General features: G+C 40.3%; 1 pseudogene; it reads right to left on the reverse strand.

The window, feature by feature from the left end:
* Window positions 1-6,657: 6,657 nt before the first annotated feature.
* Window positions 6,658-7,317, reverse strand: LOC101552354 (high mobility group protein B1-like; annotated as a pseudogene).
* Between the last annotated feature and the right edge of the window lie 376 nt (window positions 7,318-7,693).

The raw sequence follows: 7,693 nt of genomic DNA on the forward strand, positions 1-7,693 counted from the left end.
ATAATATGCTATCAAATTAAATAAAGTAGCACGTTAAAAGAGTACACACACTACGATCAAGTGGAACTTATCTCTGGAATGCAAAGATGTTTCAACATATGCAAATCAATTAATGTAACATAATATTGACCAAAAGGAAGGTTAAAATCATATATTGTATGAGTATACACAAAGACCAATGGGACAGAAATATAGTATAGGATTTTAGGCATTTGTCTTGCATGCTGTCAAGCCCTGTTAGATTCTAACAGTACAGATGGCTCTCCAAATACTGCCAGGAATGATCCCTGAGCACAGAGCCAGGAGTAAGCCCTGAGCACTTCCAGGTATGGCCCCAAGATAAAAACAAGAAATCATCTGATGAAATCATCATACTTTATTCTAAAAATTCTAAAGTAGGAACAGATGAAGTACCTCAGTATAATGAGGCCATATAAGAAAACCCACAACTAGCTGCGCAAGCGTGAATCCAGACCCAGCAAAACCTCTTTCGGTGTGGGCAACTCCTCGCAGAATGTCTCCAGCCTGAGAACTAAGCCTCGGCCCCGTGCCCGCCCAGGAGGGGAAAGGTATTTCTCTCTCTCGCCTCTTTCTCTCCGGGGATGAAGGGAGCGGTGGCCGCCATATTAAGACGACCACAGATTGGGTTTTCAAGCCTGCAATTATCTAATATCTGGAAGAAATCTCCCTGGACTTCTTGTTAAAGTACAGAAATTCAAAACCGCGCGACTTTATTTGTCTTCACAGTAGGTCTGAATCTAGTGGGGTACTCCTAACAACAATAGTGAGGTTTGTGTTGAAATATTGAATGTAACCAAAGTAAACAGAATGTAAAATGAAACTTATCAGTTACAAGGTAGGGGGTGGGGGGGCGGGATGGGAGGTGTACTGTGTGGGTTTTTTTTTTTTTTGGTGGTGGTATATGGGCACTGGTGAAGGGATGGTTGTTTCAGCATTGTATAACTGAGACCTAAGCCCGAAAGCATTGTAATCTTCCACACGGTGATTTAATAAAAAAAAAAAAAAACCACAACTGACGTACTTAGTGGTGGAAAACTGAAAATTTCCTGTAAGATAAAGTACAAGGTAAGAATGCACACTTTTATCACTCATAGTCTATCTACATAGAACTGGAAGATCTAGCCAGAATAATTAGATTCGATTTCCGGCATCCCATATGGTCCCCCGAACACTGCCAGGAGAAATTTCTGAGTGCAGAGCCAGGAGTAAACCCTGAGCATTGCTGGGTGTGACCCAAAAAGCCAAAAAATATGTTGGTGTATGGGCTGGAGCGATAGCACAGCGGGTAGGGTGTTTGCCTTGCATGCGGCTGATCAGGGTTCGATTCTCAGCATCCCATATGGTCCCCTGAGCACCGCCAGGGGTAATTCCTGAGTGTAGAGCCAGGAATGAGCCCTGTGCATCCCCAGGTGTGACCCAAAAAGCAAAAAAAAATGTTGGTGTAGAGCTATCCTATATTTTTGAATCCCAGAAACAAGAACATTAATGCGTGAATTCTAACCAAAAATATCCAAACTAAAAAAACATGTATGTCAAGGAGGCTGGAAGGGGTTGACAATGAAACTGGGGATATTGGTGGAGGGAAAGTAGCTCTGTTGATGGGATTGGTGTTGGAAAGTTGTATGCCTAAAATTCAATTATCACTGTATCTCTGTCATCCCGTTGCTCATCGATTTGCTCGAGCGTGTACCAGTAGCGTCTCCATTGTGAGACTTGTTGTTACTGTTTTTGACATATCGTGCGGGCGAGATACTCTCGGTAGCTTGCTGGGCTCTCCGAGAGGGGCAGAGGAATTTAACCCAGGTCGGCTGCATGCAAGGCAAATGCCCTACCCGCTGTGCTATCACTCCAGCCCCCTAAACTCAATTAAAAAGAAGTTCATAAACAATACTGCCTAAATAAAACAGTTTTTAAAAAGAACTTTTAAATTGCAGAATAAATTTGGGCTGGAGAGGTAGTACAGTGAGTAGGACTCTTGCCTTCCAGACGGCTGACCCAGGTTAAATCCCTGACATTCCTATGGTTCCTTGAGCTCTACCAGGAATGACCCCAAAACTCAGAGCCACGAGTAAGCTCTGAACACCACTGTGGCCCCCAAACAACAACAACAACAACACACACACTTACACACAATATCAATATATATATATATATATATGAAGACGTGAATGTCTAAAATTTCTTCTTTCTTTAAAGTCAGTCTTCTTCATGGGAATGGAGTGATAGTGAAGCAGGTAGGGTGCTTTCATTGCATGCAGAAAACCTGAATTCTATCCTGGGCATCCAATGTGGTCCCCTGAGTACCACCAGTGGTCTTTGAAAGTGTAGAGCCAGGAGTAACTCCTGATTCTGACTGGATATGTCATCCAAACAAATCAATCCTCAGTATAGTATATTTAAAACTATAAAACATGTATGAAAAATTAAACTAGACACAAATAAAAATACATTAATGTTCATGAATATTGAAATATCAAAATTGGGGTAAAAGATAGTACATAGTACAACATTTAAGGTACTTGCATTCCCTATGGGTGAGCTGGCACCCATAAGCTCCTCTGAGCCCCCACCAGAAGTGATTCCTGAGCACAGAGCCAGGAGTGAGCCCTGAGCAAAGTCAGTTGCTACCCCTCCAAAATTAAAATATCCCACGCCTCAAAATTATTTACATATTTATATTCAATACATCTCTTCAATGAAACCATTTATAGAAATAGGAAATGTCCTAAAATTTATTTTGAATACTAAGGTACACTAAATCACAAAAGAAATATTGAAAAAGAAAACTAAAGCTGGAGGCCTCACCCTTTCAAAATATATTATAAAACTACAATGATCACAACAGTATGATCTTGCCATAAGTACAGAAATATAAACCTATGGAACAGAACAGTGAACCCACAAATAAATTCATGCACATACTGTTAACTGATCTTCAGTAAGGGTGCCAAAAATATGAAAATGAAAAAAGGATCATCTTTTCAACAAACAATTCTCGGAAAGCTGCATACCAACATAAAATAATGGAACTGGAGAGATAATACAGGGGGCATAGTGCTTGCTTTGCATGCGGCTGATGCAGGTTCTAGTCCTGGTACTCCATACGGCACCCAGAGCCCTGATAGAATTGATTCCTGAGTGCAGAGTCAGGAGTAAGCACAGAGCAGTACTGCATGTGTCCCTCAAGCCATAATAATAATAATAATAATAATAATAATAATAATAATAATAATAATAATAATAATAGAATTGGCCTTATACATCTATAAATTCAAAATGGATGCAAGATTTAAACAGGACACCTGAAACTAAAATTACTAGAAGGAATACACATAAGGGGAAAGTTTTCTGACACTGATCTTGGCAATGATTTCAGCTATATAAAACACCAAAACACAGGCAGCAGAACCAAAAATAACCAAGAGGGACTATTTCAAATTAAAAAGTTTCTACACAAACCAAAACTTCAGCAGGGTGAAAAGAAAATCTACAGAATGTGGTAAAATATTTGCAAATACTATATCTGAGAGTGTTGATCTATCTCTATCTATAATACCTGCAATTGGGCAGTCAAAAAAACAAAATCTTAGAACCCAATTTTAAGATGGCAGACAAGAGGAATGGCTCCATGGCCAAAAGCACATGCCTCGGGAGGACAAGGCTATGAGTTTGAATCCTGGAACTACCCATGTGCATCAAGCGCAGTCCCAGCAGGTCTGCTGTCTGGGACCCCTGGCATCACAACAGTGTGCAATCTTTGGAGCAGAGTTAAGTGTGTGTGTGTATCAGTCACAACTAAAATGTTCAACGTGCATGTGAGCAAGCATGAATGTGAACACCATAGCAATCTCCAATAAGCACTAGAACCAGAATGTACACAAGCACTACAACTAAAAGAGTGTAAATGCCAGAAAGCATGTGTATGACAACCGCAACCAAAGTGTGTAATCCCTGGCAAGGTTGAACCCTGACTTCTGACAACCGAATGTGTAAGTACCAAATGTACAAGCCCTGCTCATTATAACAATATCAAACAAGGGAAGAGAAGTAGAGAAGGGGCTAAAATCTTGAATAGATTCTCTCCTAAGATGGTGTGTCTATGCAAATGGCCAGCAGGTATATTTTTAACTACTCAATATCAATAATCATCCAGAAAAAGAAAACCCAAACTATAATGCAACATCATCACTAACCTATCAAGATAGCAAGGGTGGGAAAAACAAACTAGACAGGAAGGTAATGAGTGTTGATGAGGTGTGGAGCAATTGCATTCTATGCACATACTGAAAGGAATGCCATGATGTGGCCATAATGAATAATACTGTGGAGGGCCTTCAAACAATTCAAAACAGAGGGGCTTGTACAACAGTACTTTTGGGTAGAGCGCTTGCATGGCACGTAGCTGACCTGGACTCTATGCCCAGCACTCCATATGGTCCCCCAGCACTGCCAGGAGTGTAGATCCCTGAGTAACCCCTGAGCATCACTGGGTGTGGCCCCCCAATCTTTTTTAAATTAGAAATACCCTATGATCCATAAATTATATTTATGGCCATCCAGAGGAATTTCTTAAATGTAAATAAAAAAGAAAACTAAAGCTGGAGGCCTCACCCTTTCAAAATATATTACAAAACTACAATGATCACAACAGTATGATCTTGCCATAAGTACAGAAATATAAACCTATATTTCAATTTCAAACTTTCCTTCAATTTAACAATTCTGAGTATTCTGGAAGAATTTTTATCAAAAAAAATTAAAATCAGGATAAAAAACAATAGCACAGATGGTTCAACTAGCACTTAACAGCTCAACAAACCCTGGAAGATAACTTTAGCATTATGAGATATATGTGGTAATGAGCAATATAAAGTGAATTATACTTGCGTGCCTGCTAATAGGGCACGTGGGGGTGAGTGGGTGGGAAACTTAGGACACTGGTGAAGGGAAGGTCACATTGGTAGTGGGATCGGTGTTGGAATATTGAATACCTGAAATGGCTGTATTATGGACAACTTTGTAAATAAAGTTTCAAACAGAAAAAAAATCAGGAGCCTGAAATACAGTACAGGGATTAAGGAGTTTGTCTGGCACTGTTCCAAGCACCGGCATTGTATGTGCTCCCCTGGACACTGCCAACAGTGATTCCTGAGGACAAAGCCAGGAGTAAGCCTGAGCACCTTAGTGTGTGTCCCAAACACCAAAAAGAAACGTTGAAATCAGGATATTAAAGAGCTATTACCTCTCCCATGTTTGTTATAACGGCATTTACAATAGCCAAGATTCAGAAACAGCTTAAGAATCTACCAGCAGGTGATTAGAGAAGCTCCCTTTAGCCATGGTTTAGAGTTCCACTGTTTCCATTACCTGTGATCGCTTGGGACCCCCTATTCTCTACAATAAGAGAAATATAGAGGGAGACTATATTCACATAACTTTCACTACCCACATATTTCTGTTATTGTGCCATTTTGGGGGGGGGGTTGCCATACTCAGCATTGCTTCGGGCTAATTCCTGCCTGTATGCGCAGGGATCATACCTAGATGAGCAGGTGACCTTATGTGGTGTTGGGATCGAACCAGTGTTTGCCACAGTCAAGGTGAGTGCCTTAACCCCTGTGTTATTTCTGTTTTTTTTATCAATTGTTATTATCATATATAGAAATGATCACTCTGGATAAAAACTAAGTGTTGGAAGTATGTAAAGTGATATACGTGATAATCTTTCACTATCTGTATTGCAAACCATAATGCCCAAAAGAAAAGAGAGACAGAGAGAAAGATAGAGAGAGACAGATAGACACAGGGAGACACAGAGAGACACAAAGAAAGAAAAAAGTAGAAGAAAAGTACCTGCCATAGTAGAAAAATGTACCTGCCACAGAGGCAGCGGGGTTGGGGTGGGAGTAGGGCCATTGGTGATAGGAAATGTACTCTGGTGAAAGGATGGGTGTTAGAAAATTATATGAATGAAATCCAAACAGAACAACTTTGTAACTGTGTATCTCACTGTGGTTCAACTTTTTTTTTTTGCTCTTTGGGTCACACCTGGCGATGCACAGGGGTTATTCCTGACTCTGCACTCAGGAATTACTCCTGGCAGTGCTCAGGGGACCATATGGGATGCTGGAAATTGAACCCAGGTCAGCTGCGTGCAAGGCAAACGCCCTACCTGCCCCTCAACTTCTTTTTTAATAAAAAAAATTGTATTTACTTAGAAGCATTCAGAATGTCGACAAAAGAACTGCAACTTTTTTCTTTTTCTTTTGCAATTACAGAGTGGTATTCAGTTAACAGAACAACTATTATTTCATATAAGCTGTATCAGAGACAACTGAAGATGAAAAAAACCACCATCTCCATATATAACTAATTTGTGTTGTGCACCAACAAGATCCTACTTTAAATTTCCATGCCAATTTACAACCCCCATACTGTACCAGGCAAGATTAGTGGCTATTGAAAATACCACCAGGACAGGGCTATCTAAAGACACATTGGGTAGTGTGTTAACTATACAATAAAAAAAGACACTGTACAGTTTGAAAACAAACCTTACACAGCCTTACATTTCAATTTTTTTTAAAAGGAGTGAGTTGTGTATGGGGGGTTAAATGCTTTACAGACAAGAAAAAAACTGCGCTAGAACTGACTTATTCATCATCTTCTTCTTCATCTTCGTCTTCTTCATCCTCCTCTTCTTCCTCATCCTCTTCATCTTCTTCATCTTCCTCCTCTTCCTTCTTTTTCTTGCTCTTTTCAGCTTTAACAACTCCCTTCTTGGCCACATCAGGCTTTCCTTTAGCTCAGTATGCAGCAATATCCTTTTCATATTTCTCCTTCAGCTTGGCAGCCTTCTTTTCGTAAGGCTGCTTATCATCTGCAGCAGTGTTGTCCCACATCTCTCCCAGTTTCTTTTCAACATCACCAATAGACAGGCCAGGATGTTCTCCTTTGATTTTGGGGCCATACTCAGAACAAAACAAGAAAAAGGCCGAAGGAGGCATCTTGGGTGCATTGGGATCCTTGAATTTTTTTGTTTCCCCTTTAGGAGGGATATAAGTTTTCATTTCTCTTTCATAATGGGCCTTTTCAGCCTTTGCCATGCCTTCAAATTTTCCTTTCTCTTTAGCAGACATAGTGTTCCACCTCTCTGAACACTTCTTAGAAAACTCTGAAAAGTTGACGGAAGCATCTGGGTGCTTCTTCTTGTGCTCCTCCCGGCAAGTTTGCACAAAGAATGCATATGATAACATTTTGCCTCTCAGCTTCTTAGGATCTCCTTTGCCCATGTTTAATTATTTTCAAGCGGGTGGCCAAGTTCTCTGTCGGTGGGAAAACGTGCTCGCCTGATGGCTGGTGCTGGGAACGGCCCTCCTCCAGTCCTTAGGAAACCAGGATCAATTCCTCCTCAGTTTGAGTCCACCACAGCCCCCAGCAGTTAGAACCGTCTGCCTGTGGTTCAACTTTTTAAAAGGAAAAGTTTTTTTTTTAATTATTAGTCTCTATCTTTGGCCAATTTATAAGCAGTGTTTGATAACAAATATGTATGCATAATATGTAGAGTTTCTATATCTAACAGAAACACAGATATGGTTATAAATATAAACCTAAAAGAGTTTTGCATTATCTCAGTCATCCACTGGGAGTCTGAGAATATGTATCACCTGGA

This window comes from Sorex araneus, chromosome X (assembly GCF_027595985.1).
Source record: "Sorex araneus isolate mSorAra2 chromosome X, mSorAra2.pri, whole genome shotgun sequence".
Classification (NCBI taxonomy): Eukaryota; Metazoa; Chordata; class Mammalia; order Eulipotyphla; family Soricidae; genus Sorex; species Sorex araneus.